Source organism: Scyliorhinus canicula, chromosome 16 (genome assembly GCF_902713615.1).
Source record: "Scyliorhinus canicula chromosome 16, sScyCan1.1, whole genome shotgun sequence".
In the NCBI taxonomy this organism is placed as follows: domain Eukaryota; kingdom Metazoa; phylum Chordata; class Chondrichthyes; order Carcharhiniformes; family Scyliorhinidae; genus Scyliorhinus; species Scyliorhinus canicula.
In genome coordinates, this window is record NC_052161.1 from 80,706,944 (window position 1) to 80,718,968 (window position 12,025).

The 12,025-nt window shown below is 45.7% G+C and overlaps 1 long non-coding RNA gene across 1 annotated transcript in view; it reads right to left on the reverse strand.

Moving 5' to 3' along the window:
- Positions 1–10,715, reverse strand: part of LOC119979322 — a 101,282-nt gene extending 90,567 nt beyond the window's left edge. Inside the window, exon 1 of the long non-coding RNA XR_005463701.1 lies at positions 10,639–10,715. This is a non-coding gene — a long non-coding RNA (uncharacterized LOC119979322). The remainder of the gene's footprint in view (positions 1–10,638) is intronic.
- Positions 10,716–12,025: the final 1,310 nt, after the last annotated feature.

Consider the following 12,025-nt stretch of genomic DNA (forward strand, 5'->3'; position numbering starts at 1 on the left):
TTAAACTACAGAGAGAGAGAGTGAAACTACAGAGAGAGAGTGAAACTAGAGAGAGAGTGAAACTACAGAGAGAGTGAAACTGCAGAGAGAGTGAAATTACAGAGAGAGAGTGAAACTACAGAGAGAGTGAAACTGCAGAGAGAGTGAAACTACAGAGAGAGTGAAACTACAGAGAGAGAGTAAAACTACAGAGAGTGAAACGACAGAAAGATAGAGTTAGAAACTGCAGGGAGAGAGAAAATACAGAGAGAGATATAGAAACGAATGAGGGTGTAACTACAGATAGAAATAGAATCTACAGAGATAGACATACTAACTACAGAGAGAGCGTGAAACTACAGAAAGAGAGTGAAACTACAGAAAGACAGATAGACACAAATGAGGGTGTAACTACAAATAGATATAGAAACTACAGAGAGAAATAGAAATTACAGAGAGAGAGAGAGAGAGAGAGAGAGAGAGAGAGAGAGAGAGAAAAAAACTACAGGGAGAGGGATAGAAACTAGAGAGAGAGAGATAGAAATTACAAAGCGAGAGGGAGAAATTACAGAGAGAGAGATGGAATCTACAGAGAGATCGAAACTACAGAGAGAGATAGAAACCACAGAGAGAAAGAAAGAGAGAGAGAGAGAGACAGAGACAGAGAGACAGATAAACTACACCCACACCTGTCAATAATTACCTGTCCCCTTCGCTATTACATCCACAACTGTCAATAATCACTTATCCCTCCAGAATTACACCTACATCTGTCAATAATCAGCTTTGACAAAGGATGATCTAGACTCGAAACATGAGTTCTTTTCTCTCCCTACAGATGCTGCCAGACCTGCTGAGATTTTCCAGAATTTTCTCTTTGGTTTCTGTCAATAATCACCTGTCCACTTCGGTATGTCATCCTAACCTGTCAATAATCTCCTGTGCCATTCTTGTTTTCACTGAGTGCTGATTTTGGGTGCACTTGAGTGCTCTAGTGAGAGTTTGGTGACTGAGGGATAATAAGGGTTCATTTTTATCTAAAGTCTAGTCTTTCTTTTATTTAGTTAATTAACTTAAAAGTTGCTGTTTGGTTTAGAAGAAGGTGAATTTTCAATCAGCTTTAAACAAAGGTTCTACTTATAGCTAGATTCACAGTATAAATGTGAGCCAGCTACAGTGCAGACTATGTTTGCACTGAGTGCTGAATTTGGATGCATTTGAGTGCTATAGTAAGAATTTGGTGGCTGAGGGAGTGCTGATTTTGGGTGCATTTGAGTGCTATAGTTAGAGTTTGGTGACTGAGGGAGGGCTGATTTTGGGTGCATTTGAGAGCTATAGTGAGAGGTTGGTGGCTGAGGGAGTTAGGTGAGGAGGGAGCAAGGTGCTCCTTTCATTTCATTTCCTACATTTCCTCAAAGAGCGTGAAGGGAGCCAGGGGTTTACAGAAAGTGCAGCTCACTGGCAGCAGAGTCAGAGGGCGGAGTTCCAGTTGGTCCACAGGGCAGCTATATTCTGTAAGGTAAGAGGGGATGGAGGCTAGGGCAGTTGCATGCTCCTCCTGTAGGATATGGGTGGTGAGGGATAGCACCGGTGTCCCTGCTGACTATATCTGCGGGAAGTGAACCCAACTCCAGCTCATCAGAGACCGTGTTAGGGAACTGGAGCTGGAGCTGGATGAACTTCAGATCATCCGGAAGGCAGAGGGGGTTATAGAGAAGAGTTACAGGGAGGTAACCACAGCCAAGGTAAGGACAAGAGTAGCTGGGTTACAGTCAGGGGAAAGAAAACAAACGGGCAGACAGTGCAGGGATTCCTCGTGGCCGTTCCCCTTCAAAACAAGTATACCGTTTTGGATGCTGTTGGGGGGTGACCTACCACGGGAAGGCCCTAGCGGCAAGGTCTCTCGCACTGAGTCTGGCTCTGGGACTCAGAAGGGAAGGGGGTAAAATAGAAAAGCAATAGTAATAGGAGACTCAATGGTTAGGGGAATAGATAGGAGATTATGTGGTCACGAGCGAGATTCCCGGAAGGTATGTTGCCTCCCGGGTGCCAGGGATGTCTCGGATCGTGTCTTCAGGATCCTTAAGGGGGAGGGAGAGCAGCCAGACATCGTGGTACACATTGGTACCAACGACGTAGGAAGGAAAAGGGGTGAGGATGTAATAAACGAGTTTAGGGAGTTAGGCTGGAAGTTAAAGCCAGGACAGACAGAGTTGTCATCTCTGGTTTGTTGCCTGTGCCACGTGATAGCGAGGCTAGGAATAGGGAGAGAGTGCAGCTGAACACGTGGCTACAGGAATGGTGTAGGAGGGAGGGCTTCAGGTATTTGAATAATTGGAGCACATTCTAGGGAAGGTGGGACCTGTACAAGCAGGACGGGTTGCATCTGAACCAGAGGGGCACCAATATCCTGGGAGGGAGGTTTTCTAGTACTCTTCAGGAGGGTTTAAACTAATTTGGTAGGGGAATGGCAACCGGATTTGTAGTCCAGCAACTAAGGAAGCCGATATTCAGGACGCCAAAGCGTGTAGTGAGGCAGTGGGGAAGGGAACACCGACAAAGGAGAATACTAGCAGGCAAGGAGATGGGTTGAAGTATGTATACTTCAATGCAAGAAGCATCAGGAATAAGGTGGGTGAACTTAAGGCATGGATCGGTACTTGGGACTACGATGTGGTGGCCATCACGGAAACTTGGATAGAAGAGGGGCAGAAATGGTTGATGAAGATTCCTGGTTATAGATGTTTTAATAACATTAGGGAGGGTGGTAAAAGAGGTGGGGGAGGGTGGTAAAAGAGGTGGGGGGGGGGGGGGGGTGGCATTGTTAATTAGCGATAGTATAACAGCTGCAGAAAGGCAGTTCGTGGAGGATCTGCCGACTGAGGTAGTATGGGTTGAAGTCAGAAATAGGAAAGTAGAGGTCACCTTACATAGAACAAAGAACAAAGAAAGGTACAGCACAGGAACAGGACCTTCGGCCCTCCAAGCCCGTGCCGACCATGCTGCCCAACTAAACTCCAATCATCTCCACTTCCTGGGTCCATATCCCTCTATTCCCATCCTATTCATGTATTTGCCAAGATGCCCCTTAAATGTCACTATCGTCCCGGCTTCCACCACCCCCTCCGGCAGCGAGTTCCAGGCACCCACTACCCTCTGTGTAAAAAACTTGCCTCGTACATCTCCTCTAAACCTTGCACCTCGCACCTTAAACCTATGCCGCCTAGTAATTGACCCCTCTACCCTGGGAAAAAGGCTCTGAGTATCCACTCTGTCAATGCCCCTCATAATTTTGTCGACCTCTATCAGGTCGCCCCTCAACCTCCGTCGTTCCAGTGAGAACAAACCAAGTTTATTCAACCGCTCCTCATAGCTAATGCCCTCCATACCAGGCAACATCCTGGTAAATCTCTTCTGCACCCTCTCTAACGCCTCCACATCCTTCTGGTAGTGTGGCGACCAGAATTGAACACTATACTCCAAGTGTGGCCGAACTAAGGTTCTATACAGCTGCAACATGATTTGCCAATTCTTATACTCAATGCCTCGGCCAATGAAGGCAAGCATGCCGTATGCCTTCTTGACTACCTTCTCCACCTGTGTTGCCCCTTTCAGTGACCTGTGGACCTGTGCACCTAGATCTCTCTGACTTTCAATACTCTTGAGGGTTCTACCATTCACTGTATATTCCCTACCTGCATTAGACTTTCAAAATGCATTACCTCACATTTGTCCGGATTAAACTCCATCTGCCATCTCTCCGCCCAAGTCTCCAAACGATCTAAATCCTGCTGTATCCTCTGGCAGTCCTCATCACTATCTGCAATTCCACCAACCTTTGTGTCGTCTGCAAACTTACTAATCAGACCAGTTACATTTTCGTCCAAATCATTTATATATACTACGAAAAGCAAAGTTCCCAGCACTGATCCTTGTGGAAAATCACTAGTCACAGACCTCCAATTAAAAAAGCACTGTTCCGTTGCTACTCTCTGCCTTCTATGACCGAGCCAGTTCTGTATCTATCTTGCCAGCTCACCCCTGATCCCGTGTGACTTCATCTTTTGTACTAGTCTGCCATGAGGGACCTTGTCAAAGTCTTTACTGAAGTCCATATAGACAACATCCACTGTCCTACCTGCATCAATCATCTTTGTGACCTCTTCGAAAAACTCTGTCAAGTTAGTGAGACACGACGTCTCCTTCACAAAACCGTGCTGCCTCTCACTAATACGCCCATTTGCTTCCAAATGGGAGTAGATCCTGTCATGAAAAATTCTCTCCAGTAATTTCCCTACCACTGACGTAAGGCTCACCGGCCTGTAGTTCACTGGATACACCTTGCTACCCTTCTTAAACAAAGGGACATCATTGGCTATTCTCCAGTCCTCCGTGACATCACCTGAAGACAGTGAGGATCCAAAGATTTTTGTCAAGGCCACAGCAATTTCCTCTCTAGCCTCCTTCAGTATTCTGGGGTAGACCCCATCAGGCCCTGGGGACTTATCTACCTTAATATTTTTCAGGATGCCCAACACCTCGTCTTTTTGGATCACAATGTGACCCAGGCTATCTACACCCTTCTCCAGACTCAACATCCACTAATTCGGATTGGATTTGGATTGGATTTGTTTATTGTCACGTGTACCGAGGTATAGTGAAAAGTATTTTTCTGCGAGCAGCTCAGCAGATCATTAAGTACATGGGAAGAAAAGGGAATAAAAGAAAATACATAATAGGGCAACACAACATATACAATGTAACTACATAAGCACTGGCATCGGATGAAGCAGACAGGGTGCAGTGTTAATGAGGTCAGTCCATAAGAGGGTCATTTAGGAGTCTGGTGACAGTGGGGGAGAAGCTGTTTTTGAGTCTGTTTGTGCATGTTCTCAGACTTCTGTATCTCCTGCCCGATGGAAGAAGTTGGAAAAGTGAGTAAACAGGATGGGAGGGATCCTTGATTATGCTGCCCGCTTTCCCCCGGCAGCGGGAGGTGTAGATGGAGTCAATGGATGGGAGGCAGGTTCGTGTGATGGACTGGGCGGTGTTCACGACTCTCTGAAGTTTCTTGCGGTCCTGGGCCGAGCAGTTGCCATACCAGACTGCGATGCAGCCCAATAGGATGCTTTCGATGGTGCATATGTAAAAGTTGGTAAGGGTTAATGTGGACATGCTGAATTTCCTTAGTTTCCTGAGGAAGTATAGTCGCTATTCCTTCTCTTTGGTGAATACTGCTGCAAAGTATTTATTTAGTACCTCGCCCATTTCCTCTGGCTCCACACATAGATTCCCTTGCTTATCCTTCAGTGAGCCAACCCTTTCCCAAGCTACCCTCTTGCTTTTTATGTACATGTAAAAAGCCTTGGGATTTTCCTTAATCCTATTTGCCAATGACTTTTCGTGACTCCCTTTTAGCCCTCCTTGCTTAAGTTCCTCCCTACTTTCCTTATATTCCACACAGGCTTCGTCTGTTCCCAGCCTTCTAGCCCTGACAAATGCCTCCTTTTCCCTTTTGACGAGGCCTACAATATCTCTCGTTATCCAAGGTTCCCGAAATTTGCTGTATCCTTCTTCCTCACAGGAACATGCCGGTCCTGAATTCCTTTCAACTGACACTTGAAAGCCTCCCACATGTCAGATGTTGATTTACCCTCAAACATCCGCCCCCAATCTAGGTTCTTCAGTTCCCGCCTAATATTGTTATAATTAACCTTCCCCCAGTTTAGCACATTCACCCTCGGATCACCTAAAGTCCACCAGCACTTTAAAACTTACTGAATTGTGGTCACTGTTCCCAAAATTCTCCCCGACTGAAACTTCTACCACCTGGCCGGGCTCATTCCCCAATACCAGGTCCAGTACAGTCCCTTCCCTAGTTGGACTATCTACATATTGTTTTCGGAAGCCCTCCTGGATGCTCCTTACAAACTCTGCCCCGTCTAAGCCCCTAGCACTAAGTGAGTCCCAGTCAATATTGGGGAAGTTGAAGTCTCCCATCACAACAACCTTGTTGTTTTTATTCTTTTCCAAAATCTGTCTACCTATCTGTTCCTCTATGTCCCGCTGGCTGTTGGAAGGCCAATAGTAAACCCCCAACATTGTGACTGCACCCTTCATATTCCTGATCTCTACCCATATAGTCTCACTGCCCTCTGAGGTGTCCTCCCACCCCTTTTACATCCCCCTCTATCCCACCTGAAACATCTAAATTCTGGAACGTTTAGCTGCCAATCCTGTCCTTTCCTCAGCCATGTCTCTGTAATGGCAACAACATCATAGTTCCAAGTACTAATCCAAGCTCTAAGTTCATCTGCCTTACCCGTAATACTTGCATTAAAACATATGCACTTCAGGCCACCAGACCTGCTGTGTTCAGCAACATCGCCCTGTCTGTTCTTCCTCAAAGCCATACTGGCCCCTAGTTCTCCCCCTTCACCTTCTGACCTATTGCTCCGGTGCCCACCCCCCTGGCATACTAGTTTAAACTAGTATGTTGGGAGTTTTCTATAGGCCCCCAATAGCAGCAGAGATGTGGAGGAACAGATTGGGAAACAGATTTTGGAAAGGTGCAAAAGTCACAGGGTAGTAGTCATGGTTGACTTCAACTTCCCAAATATTGAGTGGAAACTCTTTATATCAAATTGTTTGGATGGGGTGGTGTTTGTGCAGTGTGTCCAGGAAGCTTTTCTAACACAGTATGTAGATTGTCCGACCAGAGGGAAGGCCATATTGGATTTGGTACTTGGTAATGAACCAGGGCAAGTGATAGATTTGTTCATGGGGGAGCATTTTGGAGATAGTGACCACAATTCTGTGACTTTCACTTTAGTAATGGAGAGGGATAGGTGCGAGCAACAGGGCAAGGTTTACAATTGGGGGAAGGGTAAATACGATGCTGTCAGACAAGAACTGAAGTGCATAAGTTGGGAACATAGGCTGTCAGGGAAGGACACAATTGAAATGTGGAACTTGTTCAAGGAACAGATACTACGTGCCCTTGATATGTATGTCCCTGCCAGGCAGGGAATAGATGGTCGAGTGAGGGAACCATGGTTGACAAGAGAGGTTGAAAGTCTTGTTAAGAGGAAGAAGGATACTTATGTAAGGCTGAGGAAACAAGGTTCAGACAGGGTGCTGGACGGATACAAGATAGCCAAGAGGGAACTGAAGAAAGGGATTAGGAGAGCTAAGAGAGGGCATGAAAAATCTTTGACGGGTAGGATCAAGGAAAACCCCAAGGCCTTTTGCACATATGTGAGAAATATGAGAATGACTAGAGTGAGGGTAGGTCCAATCAATGACAGTAGCGGGAGATTGTGTATTGAGTCTGAAGAGATAGGAGAGGTCTTGAACGAGCACTTTTCTTCAGTATTTATGAAAGAGGGGGGCCATATTGTTGGTGAGGACAGTGTGAAACAGACTGGTAAGCTCGAGGAGATACTTGTTAGGAAGGAAGATGTGTTGGGCCTTTTGAAAAACTTGAGGATAGACAAGTCCCCCGGGCCTGACGGGATATATCCAAGGATTCTATGGGAAGCAAGAGATGAAATTGCAGAGCCGTTGGCAATGATTTTTCGTCCTCACTGTCAACAGGCGTGGTACCAGGGGATTGGAGAGTGGCGAATGTCGTGCCCCTGTTCAAAAAAGGGAATAGGGATAACCCTGGGAATTACAGGCCAGTTAGTCTTACTTCGGTGATAGACAAAGTAATGGAAAGGGTACTGAGGGATAGGATTTCTGAGCATCTGGAAAGACACTGCTTGATTAGGGATGGTCAGTATGGATTTGTGAGGGGTCGGTCTTGCCTCACAAGTCTTAAAGAATTCTTTGAGGAGATGACCAGGCACATGGATGAAGGTAAAGCAGTGGATGTAGTGTACATGGATTTTAGTCAGGCATTTGATAAGGTTCTCCATGGTAGGCTTATGCAGAAAGTAAGGAGGCATGAGATAGTGGGAAATTTGGCCAGTTGGATAACGAGCTGGCTAACCGATAGAAGTCAGAGAGTGGTGGTGGATGGCAAACATTTAGCCTGGAGCCCAGTTACCGCAGGGATCAGTTCTGGGTCCTCTGCTGTTTGTGATTTTCATTCATGACTTGGATGAAGGAGTTGAAAGGTGGGTCAGTAAATTTGCAGACAATACAAAGATTGGTGGAGTTGTGGATAGTGAGGAGGGCTGTTGTAGGCTGCAAAGAGACATAGATAGGATGCAGAGCTGGGCTGAGAAGTGGCAGATGGAGTTTAACCCTGAAAAATGTGAGGTTATCCATTTTGGAAGGACAAATATGAATGTGGAATACAGGGTTAACAGTAGGCAATGTGGAGGAGCAGAGAGATCTTGGGGTCTATGTTCATAGATCTTTGAAAGTTGCCACTCTAGTGGATAGAGCTGTGAAGAAGGCCTATTGTGTGCTCGCGTTCCTTAGCAGAGGGATTGAATTTAAGAGCCGTAAGGTGATGATGCAGCTGTACAAAATCTTGCTCAGACCACATTTGGAGTACTGTGTGCAGTTCTGGTCGCTTCATTTTAGGAAGGATGTGGAAGCTTTGGAAAAGGTGCAAAGGAGATTTGCCAGGATGTTGCTGGAATGGAGAGTAGGTCTTACGAGGAAAGGTTGAGGGTGCTCGGCCTTTTCTCATTAGAACAGAGAAGGATGAGAGGCGACCTGATAGAGGTTTATAAGATGATCAGGGGAATAGATAGAGTAGACAGTCAGAGACGTTTTCCCTGGGTGGAACAAACCATTACAAGGGGACATAAATTTAAGGTGAATGGTGGAAGATATAGGGGGGATGTCAGAGGTAGGTTCTTTACCCAGAGAGTAGTGGGGGCATGGAATGCACTGCCAGTGGAAGTAGTCGAGTCGGAAACATTAGGAACCTTCAAGCGGCTATTGGATAGGTACATGGATTACGGTAGAACGATGGGGTGCAGATTAATTTGTTCTTAATCCGGGACAAAAGTTCGGCAAAACATCGTGGGCCGAAGGGCCTGTTATGTGCTGTATTTTTCTATGTTCTATTACACCTGCATCCGCAAATAAACACCTGTCCCCATCAGCATCAGACCCACATCTATCAGTAATCACCTGACCCTTCAGCATTTCACACACATCTGTCAATAATCACGTGTCCCAGGGCAACATGGTGGCGCAGTGGTCGCACTGCAGTCTCACAGTGCCGAGGTCCCAGGTTCGATCCCGGCTCTGAGTCACTGCCAGTGTGGAGTTTGCACGTTCACCCCGTGTTTGTGTGGGTTTCACCCCCAGAACCCAAAGATCTGCAAGGTTGGTGGATTGAACACGCTAAATTGCCCTTTAATTGGAAGAAAATGAATTGGGTACTCTAAATTTGTAAAAAAAAAAATGTTTAAATAATCACCTGTCCCTGTAGCATTTCACACACATCTGTCAATAATCACCTGTCCACTACAGTATTACACCCACATCTGTCAATAATCACCTGTCCCTTCAGCATTGCACACATATCTGTCAATAATCACCTGTCCACTACAGTATTACACCCCTTCTGTCAATAATCTCCTGTCCCTTCGGAATTGCACCCACATCAATAATCAACTGTCCCCTACGGAATTACGCACACATCTGTAAATAATCACCTGTCCCTTCAGCATCACACCCACAGCTGTCAATAAACACCTGTCCACTTCAGCATTACAGCCACATCTGTCAATAATCACCCACACCCATTGATGTGGGTGTAATTCCGAAGGGTCAAGTGATTATTGACAGATGTGGGTGTAATACATCAGGGGATAGGAAATTACACCCACATCTCGCAATTATCACCTATCCCATTCGGTATTCCAGGGACTGGTTTAGCAGAGTGGGCTAAACAGCTGACTTGTAATGCAGAACAAGGCCAGCAGCGCAGATTCAATTCCCGTACCGGCCTTCCTGAACAGGCGCCGGAATGTGGCGACTAAGGGCGATAAGCAATTATATTATTATTATTACACCCATAGAACATAGAACATCGAAAAATACAGCACAGAACAGGCCCTTCGGCCCACGATGTTGTGCCGAACTTTCGTCCTAGATTAAGAACAAATTAATCTACACCCCATCATTCTACCGTAATCCATGTACCTATCCAATAGCCTCTTCAAGGTTCCTAATGTTTACGACTCAACTATTTCCACAGGCAGTGCATTCCATGCCCCCACTACTCTCTGGGTAAAGAACCTACCTCTGACACCCCCTATATCTTCCATTCACCTTAAATTTATGTCCCCTTGTAATGGTTTCTTCCACCCGGGGAAAACGTCTCTGACTGTCTACTCTATATATGTCAACAATGACCTGTTCCTTCAGCATTGCAGCCACATTTGTCAATAATCACCTGTCCCTTCAGTATTACACCTGCATCTATCAAGCGGTCACCTTTTTCTTGTTAATGATAGTCTTCTTTGAGGTACTGTCATCTAGGCAAGTGGACAGCAATGTGTCTTCAGGGAATAGGAACGTGTCACCATAATTTAGGAGTCAAGTCTACACCTTGTTCTTGACAATGTGCTCAAAAGTAACCAGTGTCTTTATTTCACTGGGTCCCACAACTATAAAGCAACCTTCCCTGTGCCACCCACATCTCCACAACAAATCAAATAACGTGCATTCTTCACCTCACCCACTTACCTTTCTTGACTGATTATCAGTTAGTTTTGTGAAATAAAAAGCCAAAATATGTACTGCGAACATTTTATAATTGTTTGAATGACTTCAGATCTGAGGAAGACATAATAAAATGTTTTTAGAATGTCAATCAATTTCATTCCATTCAATTTCACAGCAATTCATGATTCACAATCCTGGCAAACGTGCTGCATTTAAGGCTAACCCTGGTTAACTAGTCATGGTTAACTAGTCATGGTTAACTGGCACTGTCTCTTCATTCATCCTTGAAAACCAGCAACCTCAACTGAAGGAATGCACTGCACAAAGTGTAATTCTTGTTACATGTAGAACAAAGTGGGGGTGGGGCAAGGGAGGGTGGGCGTAGGTGGCAGAGATTCTGGAGGGAGTTCGGCAATGCGGGGAATTGTGGAGTCGGAGGTTCAGCGTGAGTCAGAGATTGAGGGGTAGTGGAGAGTCTGTAGTCTGGCCATTTGGATTGGTTTACTGGGAACTTGCACAGCAATGCTGCAAATGCTCTGACCTCATGGGCCCAGCCCTAAGGCCTCCTATGTCCCACCCACCATTTCAAAGATTCTGACTCTCTTCTCCTGATAGATCTTTCCAACTTTAACCCTAAATGTTCATTCCTAAAGTCGGTGGAGTTGTGGACAGTGCAGAAGGATGTTACAAGTTACAGAGGGACATAGATAAGCTGCAGAGCTGGGCGGACAGGTGGCAAATGGAGTTTAATGCAGAAAGGTGTAAGGTGATTCATTTTGGAAGGAATAACAGGAAGACAGAGTACTGGGCTAATGGTAAGATTCTTGGTAGTGTGGATGAGCAGAGAGATCTCGGTGTCCATGTACATAGATCCCTTAAAGTTGCCACCCAGGTTGAGAGGGTTGTTAAGAAGGCGTACGGTATGTTAGCTTTTATTGGTAGAGGGATTGAGTTTCGGAGCCATGAGGTCATGTTGCAGTTGTACAAAACTCTGGTGCGGCTGCATTTGGAGTATTGTCATTATTCTGGTCGCCGCATTATAAGAAGGATGTGGAAGCATTCGAAAGGGTACAGAGGAGATTTGCCAAGATGTTGCCTGGTATGGAGGGAAGATCTTATGAGGAAAGGCTGAGGGACTTGAGGCTGTTTTCGTTAGAGAGAAGAAGGTTAAGAGGTGACTCAATAGAGGCATACAAGATGATCAGAAGATGAGATAGGGCGGACAGTGAGAGCCTTTTTCTTCGGATGGTGATGTTTAGCACGAGGGGACATAGCTTTAAATTGAGGAGAGATAGATATAGGACAGATGTCAGAGGTAGGTTCTTTACTCAGAGAGTAGTAAGGGCGTGGAATTCCCTGCCTGCAACAGTAGTGGACTCGCCAACAGTAAACGCATTCAAATGTTCAT